Source organism: Cardiocondyla obscurior, linkage group LG18 (assembly GCF_019399895.1).
Source record: "Cardiocondyla obscurior isolate alpha-2009 linkage group LG18, Cobs3.1, whole genome shotgun sequence".
NCBI classification, from domain to species: Eukaryota; Metazoa; Arthropoda; class Insecta; order Hymenoptera; family Formicidae; genus Cardiocondyla; species Cardiocondyla obscurior.
The window spans coordinates 4,852,494-4,867,580 of NC_091881.1; the positions used below are offsets into that span (position 1 = coordinate 4,852,494).

Sequence of the window (15,087 nt, forward strand, 5' to 3'; positions counted from 1 at the left end):
TTAGTATATAACAATAAATTTAATAAATTTCAACTTTAATTTTAGTTAGAGCAACATTTATATTCCATCTAATCTTTTTTTTCATTCGATTAATTATTAGTCTTCTTATAAAAGCGCATTATTGCGAGTTAAAAAGTTTCATTGTGTGAATATTACTTTTTGCATGGTAAAATTATTGTTTAAAAATAATCCTAATTTTCCATCAAATTATTTTGATGTAAGTAATGAAAATTTTCTTACCCGAGCGTTGCCATAATTAAAAAACTATAATTTAAGTTTAATTTAATTTGGGCTGACAATAGTGAGATTAATTCTATATTAGAGATATCAATTTATCTTTGATAAGTTTCAAAGTGCAAAAGCTATATTACAAAATCAAATTTAATTTCTAGTCACGTAATTCATCACGTAAAAAATATAGAATCTATTAACAAGTCTTTCTAATTTCTAATCTAGTCAACATTTTAATTTTACTAAAAGTCAAGTTTTTAATTTAAAAAGTCATTACTTAATTATAAAATACGTATCTAATTCGTATTAGTATAACTAAAGTAAATAAACTTTAAGAGAAAGTCAATCAACAAATCTAGTCACTGCGAAAAAAAGTCATATTTGATAGTACAAATCTTTCTTTAAGTTCCTAAAACGATTTGCTAATAACTTCTTCAAGCTTTAGAATCATAAGTTTCCAAAGAATCTCTTGCAAACCATACGTATACATTCCTCTAATGTATTAAATAGGTTTAGAATATTCGTAGAGTGTAGTCACTTTATAGTATAATTGTAATTAATTTTGTATATCACTCTTGTAATTCTAGTCATCATTTCTATTCAACCATTTAATATAATTAATTTTAAATACAACGCAGAATGTGCAGGCCACTAACAAATGCAATCCTTTCTTGAAATACGAGATTACATCTCATTAGCGTGGCATATCAGTATTAGTCTGATATTTATACATATAAGTTTGTACATCACGAGTAGGTCCGTGGATACGATGCCATACAAAACTAATACCAAAGCATACTAGTTATTTTCTCAGACAATTGAATAATCCTCAATGTCTTTGGAAACATATAACTCTTATCTTTATCTTAGTTTAATCAATTTTGTGTGCAAATAATCTAACAAATTCTAGGCATTACACTAGTCAAATGTAATTATTAATATTAAAGGCATTTTTGAGATTTAAAGTAAGGTGGGTAGGCACTAAATAGGTTTAATTAAATTACAAATAATTTATAAGTTGTAATATATTTTGGGAAACGTGCCAGTATTGCTATCATTTAAAACCAATAGTATCAAAATTATGAACATTTAATTATTTTGGAAGAATTATTTTTTAACAAAAAAAAGACTTGATTATTTAAGTATAGAATAAATAGAGAGACATAAGTTTGTATAGTCCCTATGCAATGTATGTATAAAGTGCCTATATATTTAATTTTCTTATTAATTTATATGCAAAAGCAAAAAGTCCTCAATGGCAGCTATAAAGGAATGAGTTATATTAGGAAAGCATAAGATGTATATGTTTATTTCCCAAAGATCTCAGAGTATTTCTAATTTAATTTATTTGTACCAAAGATCTCATATTTACTAAAGACTTCAAACTGTAACGTAGCAAAGTCCACTTGCCAAAAATTTTAGATTTATCTACCAAAGATTACGAGTTTTAATGCATTCTAGTCTGTTTCTCTAGTCTACTGTCCAAAAATTTGGATTGTAATGTATTCTAGTCTATTTGCCAAAGATTTCGGTGACCTAAAATGATACCAATACGAAAGAAAAATAGAATAAGTTTAACATTAAGTTTCGAATTTGTATCTAGCAAGCCTTCACTAGTCTGGCTAATCATCTTCAAGTATTATTCGGCTGTGGTTAAAATAATATTTCATAATTACTTTCTTGGAAATATATTCTAGTCAAAAGTAGAAAATTATATCAGAAACATTTTTAATAAAAAATTTTCTTTAACAGAATAACTAACTGGAAAACTAATCAAATATAATCTAAATTTCGTCTAATATTTAAGCTTTTATTTATACTGCTGTAGATTAAATAACTCTAACGACTAGTTTTGTGAAGAATGTAGTTTAAAGTTTGTGTATATAAATAAGAATTAAAATTAATCTCACTATAGTCAGCGTGTTAAGTCAACCTAGTGACCTAAAAGTAAAAGTCTATTTCTTAAATAGCGTGAGTCTATACTATAAATTAATTTGTACAAATTAATTTAACTGGTATCAACTTAGTGTGTAAGAAAGATGTAACTTATAAATCCAAAATATTAATTAAGTAGCCAAAAATATATTAATCTGATGATGACAAAAATCAAATAATTATGTAGAATATTTTTATTTGCAATGTGGCAATTAATATAATTCATCTTAATTATTTTGCTTATAAATATTGTAAAACAAGAAATTTTTTTTTAAAAACAAATGGAATTTAAAACATTGGTTCAATCATTGATTATCTATTTTTGGCTATTATATATAATATTTACGAGTGTCATCTAGTCAGAAAGCTCATGGACGACCGACTCGAAAAGTTTCTCCGGAAAAAGACCTAAAGTGGTCTCGGTAGTTTACGTAGTAGAGTACATGATCTCAGTCCATGACAATTAATTTATATATAGGCAGTAATTATTATAGTCTGTATTAATAATTCTAGTCTGTAAATGCAGTCTCTTCAGTCAGAAAGATTAAGTAGTTTAATATGAGTACAGCATTATTTATCGAGCCTAATAATAGACAATAAATAAATAAGCGAACATACGTAGAATGATACAAAGTCTCGCGTATTTAACCGCCTACATACTAATTGTTATTTTATATCTTATTTAATTATCTGATCTATACATCTATTATTTATTACTTGCATCTGTTACGCATTATTCTGTGTATTTGTTTGCGTAAACGAGCTGCTAATTTACCAAACTGATTAACTCCATAAAAATAAAAAAAAAAAAAAAAAAAGAAAAGATGCTAATCACTTACATTAAATATCAATGAAATGCTTCAGCCCTAAGACTAAAAAAAATTTTTTTAAGTGGAGTTGGTTACTTTGGACAGGGAATGGTTCAATTTATTCAATATTGATAGTTTCTTATGCCACTAATATTACCTATGATATATTGTATATCGAGCAATTAATAATAAGCATCTAACATTCCGGCGTTAGACCATATCTAAAATATTCATTATTCTTGGTGTGATTTAATAATTTTTCTAGAGCTCTAAGTATGTCGTATACCATGCATTTAGTCAATTATTTATTATTCCGCGTATTTAACTCTGACTTATTATTTATGTATTTTTTTTCTCAATATTTATTATAATATTTAATCTATTTAATCCGCTATTTTCTTGTATTTCCGCATAAAACTATTTAATCATTTATTTATTTGTCATTACACAACACTACATTTGTGTGTGCTTGCGATATGTAACTAAATCGTGATGTGTGAAATGTATTTTATATTATTAACTCCCACAAAATATCAAAAACATGTCCATCAGAAATATACATGTACACTTTGTTAATTCTGAACGAATTACAGTGAAATGCCGATTATTTACAGAAATTGAGAAGTACCAATCTAAACTTGTTATCAAAACCGAAAGAAAAATATTAAATAAAATAATATGAAATACACAAACATGACAGCAAAATTATAAGAACATATGTTTACATCGTATGTAATAAAATCGACGTTTTACTGTATTCTTATTCCAAGCAAAAATAGATATAACGATTCTACCCTCCATATGCTACTGTTGTACAAAAACCCGTCTTTAAATAAAACCTGTAACAGCCGAATAGGCCAAAATCTTTTTTAAACAATTCACAAATATGAAACAGGGGTAAGAGTTATTTTATACAATTAATAAAAGTGAACATTCGTACATATAAAAAATTAAATATAAGGACGGCTGACTGGTTCGATCATAAAGATAGGTTCGATGGATTCGACGAATACGTGGCGCCATTCATCGTGGCTTGCCCTCACCAACAAGTATATCCACTCGCTGGTAACGCATTTATCAGAAGTTGTAATGCAGTACTTACTGTAACAGAACAATTTATTATGTCATTATAATTGAATGATCGAGTATTATATTAATGTATAATGTAATATTTCGTATAAATTCATTACTCAAGAGTGAAATACAACAAGAGCGATCACTCACCCTTGTGACGATGTTTAAGGTCCAGGAAGGCTGCCCCGGTGACGCCAAATCATCCCTCCGACATCCTTCCTTCTCTTCGGCACTCACGTTACACGTTCTCTTGCAGGGTCACCGTTACCTGCAACTACGCGCCGTACTTTATTTAGCATGATGCCCTTGGCGTTGATTAAACGTGGCTTACACTTGATCGCCTACCCAAGAGATAAATGAAAACATTCGGAGGACGCGACCGCTGTGGAAGGGCATCTTTCACTCGGCACTCACGATGTCGTAACGAGTAAGAACGCGACGAACAAATGGCGTCATAGAACATCATAGAATAATATCGAAAGTCCAAGATTCATCATCGTAGCTAAGTTCATACCGACGCCACTTCCGCACAACCCCCCCTTCCCCTCCTCCCCGAGTCCAAGACACCGTTGTAGCAAATTTTCTACCTACGCGATGCATATTGTCTTTTTTCTTATCAATCATACTCTTTTTCTCTGTCTCTCGTAATGATTATTTATACATGTAGCGATTTGAGCATATTTAAAACGACGTATACTCGCGTAATGCGATAGTTAGTCAACACGCGTCGCCGGTAGCCGGTCATCGTTCACTAGATTATTATTGAAAGGTCATGGTGTTACAACAAGTCGCCAACAGGTTAATATTTACAGTATACAAGTCACAAAACGTTTAGACATCGGCTGATAATAATTGATGTAACCTACTGATTGCTCTGCCTTCATTTCGCTGCCGATTTACTTGCACGACGTTGCGGGGGGTGGAAGACAAGTTCGCGAGTCGGCAGCTTCGTCTCAAACTACGTGAGTCGCACAGGACGATTAGGACAAATCGCGTAGGCAGGCCGAGTACTCTAAATCTTTGTGCGAATAACATTTTTCAATACCTTGACTTCTGAGGAACGTCCTTGCTAAATATTTCGTGAAACAGGTATACCGTTTTCGCAACGAGCCGACGAGTCGACGAGCCGACCAGCACCAGGACCAGGACCAGCATCGAGACGATTCGGTTAGAAATGACCAGAGGCTGCGTAATATATCGTTGAGAACCAATCAGAGCTCGCAAATATGAACTTAGCCAATCAGAGCGCACTAGTACGGCTCTAAGCCAATCAGAGCGATCTAGTGCAGTTTTCAGCCAATCAGAGTCGCAGGCCATGTTCGCTGCACTACCACGAGGACGGCCATGTTGTCTCTGATTTCACTGCACTCTAGTCGCTCGTGACACAACTTCGTCGCCTTAATTCTGGCCAGAGTCCATCAGAGCGCGTTAAAAGCTGGTTTCGCGAATAACGTACGGGTGTGTTGAGCTGTGTGGAGTGTGTGGAACAGTGTAGTGTTACCAATACGAGGATGGTGCGACGTAGGAGTTCTACGTCTAATCGCACACGAGCCGCGCGAGTGAAGTATCTTCCGAAACGCATGCGTATCCCTTTTACACCCCCATGGACTACCGGTAGCTCCAGTAGCACGCGTCGACGTCGACGTCGCGACGTCGGCGTCGTTGGGATAGTTGTACACGCGTCGTTGTCGCCGCCACTGACGCCCGAAGTGGCCACCCACCAGAGCCGAAAATCTCGCGAATAGTGTGCGTTCACCTGTCGCACCGACATGTTCCCTCTCGTCGCCTGGTGAGCTCGCCTTTCAATTTTTTTTCCGCGGGGGAGTGTGCGGTATACGTTACATCCGGTTCCTCAGTACAAGATACTTCGTAGTTTCCGTGTTCTGTTCGCTGGTTTCACGCTATCGTCGTCATCGATCATGATACTCAATTGTTTCATCAGAATGTTCAAACAGAAACTCTGACTAATTGAAGCTCAACGGAAATTATCCGAATTACACCATGCAACAGGCTGCCGTTGCGGAATATTATGAAGTGAGTGAGCGAACAATACTCATTTAGAAGAAAAAAAAAAAAGAGACTTTTTATGCTATTAATTACAATCTTTCCAGGATTAGTGACGATGATCCGGGAATGCTGCCTGTGCCAAATTGATGGAAGCGCTAATAACATACATGTAGAAGTCGACGTGTTACACTTGCATCTCTCGTGAGACGATCGTAAAGCAGACCATGTAAGTAAATTTCTACATTATTTTTTCTTCTAAAAATAAAAAAAGATATATAATGTTAATTGGAAAATCTATTCGTGATTTCTGAATAAGGAGTATTTGATTTTTGGTTTTCAAATATGAGCCACAATTTACTATTACAAATATACTACGGTAAATGCGAAAGCGTACTATAAAACGCAAACCTTTTGAAAAATAAAATACCGTGGAAATTCGTAATTTGCTCTTTACAAAAAGAAAATATACATACTTTTATTTACATTGTTGCATTTTCTTCAAACTTAGGCAGAAGTGTATAATTTCACAATTTAACAAAATATTTATTAATGTATTAAAACGCACTGAATAGATGCAAAAAAAAGTTATCTAATAGTAAACTAGATTTAAAACACATTAAAGTTGCAACCTGATGATTATACTTTTCTCTCAGTTTTTTTTTGTACATTATGCAAAACATGTATAATGCTTCATCATTATATATCTTTTTTTCTTCTTTCTGCTGTTCCTCATTTTCTGCGTCATTTATTATTATATTCGAAGCAACCTGTGTATGCAGCTGTACGTACACAGTCCCTTGCACAATTTTCCTTTTTTTTCTGCTTTTTGTGTTAGAAGAAAAATGTTACTATTTCAAAGTAAATTCAAGGTAAAAATTTCTTATAGAACTTAATACATCTTAATCATATTATATGTATATAATTAAAGTACTTTCATTTTTAAGTAAACATTTATTAATAATTTATGAATACATATATGTAAGATATACAAGACAAAATAATTTCTTATTACGTATCACATTAACAAATCTAATTGTTACAAAAATTACAAAGTAAATTATTATTTGTTGATGTTAAATTGTGATAAAAGCTTTGCGTGGGGGGAAAAAGAAGGAAAAGGAAAAGGGTTTGTACGCAGCTATGCATCACGCTCGAATCTATTTTCGCCTTGACGTAGTTTCGTGCTGAACACGAACAATTGAGGATCTTCCTTTTAAAGGACTCTTTAGTTTGAAAAGGGAGAACAAATGACAGTATCACATTCATGGTGAGAGAACGTACAAATGGAATTCGGAAGTAAGATATTACGATATTAAAATCTTAAATGCTATGCCCTACTTCCTCTTTCGCGGATATTTGTAACACAACGCTCAAAGCGAGAATGCCATTAGATCGTATTAAAAGAATTTCTGAAAGGACGCGACTACAACACCCTTAAGCACGTAGAAAAAGCGAGACGGGATTATGATAAAGCAGAGATAAAGTTATTTCGTAGCTTTGGCACGTATGACTAAAGATACTCAATGTTATAAACTATATTTTGCGTTATCGTATCGTAGAATATTCTGCGTGAAAAGCAGAAATAAAATTGCAAGGGAGACGCGTAACTTTTAATTTGCGGAAAACTCACTTAAAAATTTTTTTTTAATTACATTTCCCAAGATTTAAGATTGCACAAAGCAGAAAATCATTTAGTATATGTGCATTCCTGCATGTTGAACGCCACTAATGAATTTAATAATACTTGGTAAATGCGGTTTATTTCTTTAAAATAATTTTTTAATGTCCTATTCTTTTTTTTTTATGCAAGTGACGTATATAGACGGATAATGTTTCTTTGCTCTTTAGCAAAAAGAAAAAAAGTTTACACCAATTCTACGATGCGAAACAAAACGTAAGAGATGAATCCCTGTAGACATCTGATTTATAAGCTAAAAATAATCTCGCAATTGTCAGCACGCCGTAGTCGCATATCATAAAGCAGGATTTTCAATCCCTTGTAAATCCGCCAATCTTTCTCTCTCTCTCTCTATCTCTCTCCCTCTTTTTTTTTATGCATAACAATTTAATATGCGACGCGCTTTAAGATTTAGAGGAGCCAGCAAATTTGATAGGCGTAACATTGTCTCGCATGTCGCGACTTATGATCGATCGACAACGTTTTGCATTAAACTATGATGTAGTAATTATAGTCATAAATCTTGCCCAGCGCTGAGCATTAGAGGAATTAAACAGTGAAATTCTAACGAGTTTGCGCGTTTATAAACTAAAGAGACTCCTCATGTATTCTGAACTAGATTTAAAAGAAACTCAAGTTTTTGTTATTGTGGTTTTCTTTTCTTTTTTTTTCTTTTTTTTTTTTAATAAGTCCGATATTATGCTGCGCAAAAAAATTATCTTTTTCGTAGGGAAATTCGAAAAGAAATATTTCCGATTATTAAAAGCTTGGGGAGGGAAACTAGGAATTGACTATAATTTACCGATTACTTGTCCCGAGATATAATCAGATTTTACAGCAACACAATATTAATAATTTTAATTTAAGTTATGGTGATTACCGGAACTTAACTTATGGCACTTACCGTGTCTTTTATTTTTAAGTTCTCTTTCTTTATCGTTCTTGTCTCCATCTCACAATCTTCCACAAATAATAATAAAAATAAATATATTTCTTTATGATGCTTTTTATCGTCAACATCAAAACTTTAATATTACGGTGACAAAAACGAAATTAAAGTTCCGAATTAACTGGTATATTTGAAAAACTAAAGTGTTTCGGGATAGATTCGTTTAATCTAATTAGCGTAATAGTACCGGTTTTATTTCGGCCACATGTTTTTTTGCTTCGAAAAATGTCAAGATTCTCTCGTTGCTAGGCAATAGAGACCCTATCTCTTCTCTACCTGTGTTTGATCTCCACGGCTATCTAAGAAATATAACCTACGAATGTTCCCGATTATATCCTATCTTTTAATTTCGCTATTGCCTCTTTATAGCGGCTTTTATCGTAAACCGATTTTACAACTTTCCTGCGATCGTAGCCGCATCATCATTATTAAGCTTTGTGATATTCGATCTCTCCAATCGCGCACAACTTGAAATTTTTCCTCCTTTTTTTTTATATATATTTTCTTATTTTTTTGATATTTAAATTACGGAAATATATGTAAAAGTTTTTAAATTAAGAAATACGTATATGTTTGAAATACTAAATAAAGTCACAGCAACTGATCGATCAATAACACCTCGCGAGCCGGTTCAACTTAAAAATAGCTAATAATATAACGGTGTATGCAATTTCGGCTTGTTGCTAAGACGTGTGGCGACATTAGACCCGGTTAATGCAAAAAAGGTTAATTGCGGTTCAATATTCGTCAGGTCAAGCTCGTTAGAAAGCATATAACCATTAATTTGCGAACGGCTTGGACTTCGTGCTGCGAATGGCTTTTGGTCTAGTTCGAGAAGTGGCATTTTCGTTTCATGGAAATGTACGCACGTGTTTATTTCGCCGGTTAAAATACTTCTCGTGATATTACGAATGTACGAACTTTCTTTTATCGTCGTGACATTCCTTTGAAACGCCGGCCAAAGTAACGTTCCATTTTGCGACGAGTGCATATATACTCTCTCTCCCCCATTCTTTCCTATTGTTAAATTTTGCAGCTCGCTGACATAATTTTGTACAATTTTACTTTTTATTGCGAGAATTTTATTACCTTACACTTAGGATATCGCGTTAAATATTTTTACAAAAATTCTTTATCGCGAAGCGTAAGATTGTCGGAAAATGAATTTTTTTTATTATTACTACTTCCACTTGTGCTTGATTACCATTACTTCCATAACAAAGCCGTAAAGCTGCTTATTAGGCACTTAGCCTTCAAGTATTTCCAACAACTCAAGATCGGTTTAAAAGAACGAACAAATTCCGATAGTTTTAAAGTAGTTATAAGTGTTTTTACTTTACGAAATGCGATGGTATGAGCTCTTAGAGCAATATAATTCAAAATATCGAAATAATTACGAAAAGAGTTATGTCGTAACGTAATAGCATCTCGGGGCCATAAAAGCGAAAGGCTGAAGTTAAAGTAGTCATGGGCGCGCACGTAATTTTCTACGAGATCGTCTGTGGAGACTGCAGGCGTAATTAACCCGCGTATTATTCTAATCTTACAATCGCGTGCGACGCGAATAACCATATTTTTGCGTGCGTACTATGCAAACGTTAATAAGCGTAAGGTTTTTAAATATTCATGTAATCAAGACTGTAGAATATTTTTTTCAAAACCAGCACGTTTTTATTTTATAATTAATTTTTTCTTTTTTTTGCACATGCATATTTGTTCTTGGTAAAATTATAATTATACATGTGTAATATATACACATTTATTCGTCAGTATAATACTTAGAATTTTTTATTTCCGTCATAGATACATCATAAGGGTGGGTAAAGTTATTTGACGTTGAAACGAACGATCATCAGGCAATACAATTAATTGTGTTCTATCTGATTTGTTCGTGCATGACGACAGGTTGACTGACGGAATTCATTAGCGATTGAATTGAATAGACATCGATTGATTCATTTATCAAACATGCCGGAAGTTGAGAAATTTGACGAGGTCTTTTTCGAAATTTCGGTTTTTGGAAAAAGTTTGCTATTGTTCTCGAGTCTGAAAACTCGTTTCTTTATATATATACACATAAATATATGTCGCTGAGTTTCCGTCTTCACTCTGTCTTGGTCCTTCGTCGCTCTAGTTTTATTGACGTTAAGGTTTTGTTCGAGAAGCTCATCTAAACATGTGTTCGAGACTCGTCGACACGCGAAAAATATTAATTTCTAATTAAACTTTCTAATTCTAATGATTCTTCCTTACATTCATTATTATTCGACGTGTAATTGTTACGTTTGCATGTGAGGTATCGATTTACTTGGTATATCAGCGCATTGTCATCTTCGCGCATACAGATAGGATTATGTACCTCGGTAAAACTAATCGTACCGTCTTCAACTTTCGCGAACCGTTGGATAATAGGACAAACTCATCTCAATTATTACTATTCTCCTCGAACATTCGGTCATCTATCGTGACGCAGGAACTTAGCCGAGTTTGTAGAGAAAGACCATGAGAAAGCCGAGAAGCGTGAGAGAGACGGAACGTAACCGGGTATTCTGTTCAACCCCTAAACTTAGGGATAGCTCTTAAGGGTTGCTGCACTGCACGTTATAACCAGATTAGGATTCCAGTATGTTTGCACTCGGGCAATAGAGTTGATGAAATAGTCGGAGATAGACAGATAGACAAATAAATAGATAGGTGGATATTGGAGTAGTTTATTGTGGATTGTGCAACGTGATGACGCACGGGAATAATTGCGGTGCGCTACGCAAATATATATCAAAGATTCTGTATTAGTCAGGAGCGGTATGTACAAATGGATCGACAGATTAATTATATATAACGCGTGTGTGTAATGTTCATTGACGCAATGATGCAAAGTGGCACTTTTCTAGAAATAAAATCGTGAAAAAGAAATTTGTAAAATAGAGATAATGTTACGCTAAATCAATTTGTAGGGGGGCACATTTTGTAAGAAAATAATATAAACACAGGATGGAACTCGAAATTGTTGCGGGAAAACTTTTTTTCTCTTTTTTTTTTTAAATTTGACAAGTTATACCGTACAACTTGGTTATCGAAGGAATTATGATATTGAGTTATAGGAAAGTAATAAGTTGAATATGAAAAAAAAGGACCCTGCGAGGCTTCTTTATCCATAAAAAGTTTTTAAAGAAAGTTGACTTTGTAAAACTTGCGGCAAAAAGCCTTATGTAACTTTAACATATGCAGATTACTTATTACGGTCGATCATTGAGTAACGTTCTGCTCGCTCTCGCGGAGCATTCAGAATTCGTTGAAATCGCAAACGTGAGAGGTTCAGCTATCGGGTCGACTTCGTTCAAAGAGTTATCAGGTGCAGGGGGGGGGGAGAAAAAAATAATGCGATCGAGCGGCAGAGGGATAGATTCACCCTTGTATCGTGTCGCGATTTAGTCTTCGAGTTGCCGCACCCTCGCCTACCGCGGCTACAGCCGGTTTGACTGACATGCGCCATGACCCGTATACCGATAGATAGCTATCCATAGGTATGGGTGTAAGGATGGTATTTCCCTTACAACCGAATGTTTCATCACGAAGCCAAATGCACGCGTGAATACGCATTACGCACGCTGGCACCGGCCACGTATTCAGACCTTTCTTTCCCTCGTATCGATGTTACGTACGTTCCACGGTGTTACATTCATCTAGCTAGCTGCCGACACTTCCGTCGAACAATCAGTTGTTGATCTTTTCGAAATAATACATTCCGTCGCGCAATTTTCATCGACATGTGTTTGCACGGCACGTGTACGGAAAAGTCTAACGTGGAGATCTGAGATACGGATACTATGCACCGCGCTACGATCTCGCCTCTGTGCACGATTCGCGAACTCAGTTCGGACTTGTAAATGGGATGACAATATAGAAATTTCGATACGTTGCAGCTATTGCGTGCTGTGTGCTCGTCGATCCTGTTTCACGTACCACTTGTTACGCCTTTTCGAACACAAACGCGCGCGTATAAAATAGGTCGAGTCTTAATTTGAACAATTACTTTCACACCTGAAATTGAAATCGATATCGCGAACAAATTGATAATAATAATAACAGTAATTGAATCGGTTTACGTACATGTATATTAATAATTATATACGATTTTTGTGACGAAAAAAAATAAATAAATTGTTTATTCGTTATCTTACACCGTATTTTGTGCAAAAAAATTTTAATATTATTTCTCGTTATTTGGTAATGATTGAATCATAATGCAAACCCTCGGAATTTAATAGACAACAATGAAAAAGTAATATTTGAAAAATAAGTATATTTCCAGTCGAGTATTAATATTTAAACTTGATTTTTTTTTAATACAAAATGTAACTTTTTTTTCTTTATTTGTTTGTTCTTGAAACGTTAAAATTTTCTTTAGGAAACAGAGTCTAAATTTTACGGAGTCTAAACTTTACGGTGACAGCATAAATAGGCATGATTTGCTCTCATAATATCTATTTCAATTACGTTAAGTGCGATAACACATTCGCGTATATTAAGAACCTTTCCGTAAAAGCTTTTCTTTCGTGCTATTTTGACGAAGTGTTTAAGAGAGATAACATCGTCTACGAATACGTAAAATCTAATATATTTATACAACTTTAATTAACTTATGGTGGGATTTAATTTTTCTACGTGCCGGTTTCAAAGAATTTAATGCGCTTTTAAATTACATTCTATGGTTTCCGTTCAACAAAATAAGCGATAATTATCACGTTATTCGATTTGACGGTGATTGCATGAGCAAACTCGTCTTAGGAAATCTGAGTGGTGGAAATCGTAGAGAAGTACGGGTCAGATACCATCGGACTCTCCTTCGTTTTATCGCACGGAATGCAAAAAGAAAAAAAAAAAGAAAAAAAAAAGAAAATAGGGGTCTGTAAAATGCGGATAAAAGCCTGTCGTGGAAACTACTAGTGTAGATGCGTAGACACAGCCAGAGGCAATTCAACCTGGATGGCAAAAAAAAAAAAAAAAAAAAGGAAAGGGAGAGGGTGGAAAATACGCGGCAGTTTCCGTTTGCTCTCATTGCACACGATTCCGCTTCACTCTCGACCACGCATCTCCGGGTAATTCCCATGGCTACTGTGGTCGAAAAACTATCTGGCGGAAGAGCATCCTCTCGACTCTCGGCAGCTTTTACCTGTCATTTCACTCCGTGTATCGCGACGGAGCTTCCTCGCCAAGGGCAGTTTAATCTCTTCTCGTACTACTCGAAATGTACGGGGCCGCTTCCTGTTAAAGTTGATGCTGGTCTTTGCAATAAAACGTACTCTTCCCTCGTGCCCGCGAGAGCTACTCGTCTTGCAATGTTTTTGCCCGCGTAAATGCGGACTTTTTATTTCCTATTTGACATAAATTAAAAATCCCTCAGACAAACGTTTACCGCGGAAATTATTCATGGGCTCTTTCTGATTTAAATGTAAATCTGGTTTAGTTCGTTCAATCTCGTGCCGTGCACATTACCTAAATCCCCCAATGCGATTCTCGGTTAGGTAAATAGGACACGTCTTATCGATACATTGCGTGAAAAGAGAGATGGACGCGGAGATACCCGGAAATTATTCGCGTGCCACGTCTAATCGAGATCGGTATGCGCTAACTTTTCGCTATTTGCACGCTTCCGTCGATAGTACTACTTCGGCGGTGCATTCTACGTCATTTCTCCTTCCTGGCGAAAGTTTCATCTACTCTGTACTGTCGTTGAAATAGCGTGAGCTCATTACTATCGTAGATTGTTCGCAGAAGTACGATATTTTAAGTTAGACCGTGCGTTTTACATATACATATGTATATACACGTATACAAAATCCGAGTTTGATTTACTTTTATTAGACGGGAAAAATGATTAAAAAATTACGCCCGAGTGTTAAATTTGTATTATTCTGGTGACTTCAATTTACTTTTTAGCACGGATATTGAAATTTATTTGTGAATGGCGCTTTCCGTTCAAACCATTTCTGCGCATTGAAAGAAACAGCTAGAAGCTTAAATGTAACCTAATTTGCAAGCTTTTAACAACCACATTCATGATACAGTTTCATTATTATAAAGTTACTGAGAAATGCGGTCATTAATGTTACTATAAATTAAAATGATTAGAGTGGAGACAAAGGGGAAAAACTTTATATATATAAGAGATTGAATTTTAAGGAATAAATTGGCATTTGTATCTAAATTTATTTTGCAATATCTAAACAATAAGATAATATTCAGTATTTAATGTACCTACAGTGTGCTACATATTTTACTACATATCGATTGCGTAATATAACAATGAGTCATTGGTGTTTAATTTTGTTAAATTCTAGAATCGTTAAATAACGAAATAGCATAATGTTGTAAATAATAACGTTGACGATCGAGCGTCTTTG

General features: G+C 34.4%; 2 protein-coding genes and 1 long non-coding RNA gene across 3 annotated transcripts in view; 2 read left to right on the forward strand and 1 right to left on the reverse strand.

Annotated features, from left to right (window-relative positions):
• Positions 1–3,726: 3,726 nt before the first annotated feature.
• On the reverse strand, positions 3,727–5,284 carry LOC139109672 (uncharacterized). Its single transcript, XR_011546878.1, has 3 exons — positions 5,095–5,284; positions 4,200–4,323; positions 3,727–4,076 (listed from the first exon to the last, which is right to left on the reverse strand). It is a non-coding gene; the product is annotated as an uncharacterized lncRNA (long non-coding RNA).
• Positions 5,285–6,160: 876 nt separating this feature from the next.
• Positions 6,161–15,087, forward strand: part of LOC139109669 (somatostatin receptor type 2) — a 36,172-nt gene continuing 27,245 nt past the window's right edge. The window contains exon 1 of the mRNA XM_070668914.1: positions 6,161–6,282. The gene's annotated coding sequence lies outside the window, so the exon portion shown is untranslated. The remainder of the gene's footprint in view (positions 6,283–15,087) is intronic.
• The window catches only part of Nd-13a (NADH dehydrogenase (ubiquinone) 13 kDa A subunit), a 39,591-nt gene continuing 30,715 nt past the window's right edge, over positions 6,212–15,087 (forward strand). Inside the window, exon 1 of the mRNA XM_070668916.1 lies at positions 6,212–6,282. The gene's annotated coding sequence lies outside the window, so the exon portion shown is untranslated. The remainder of the gene's footprint in view (positions 6,283–15,087) is intronic.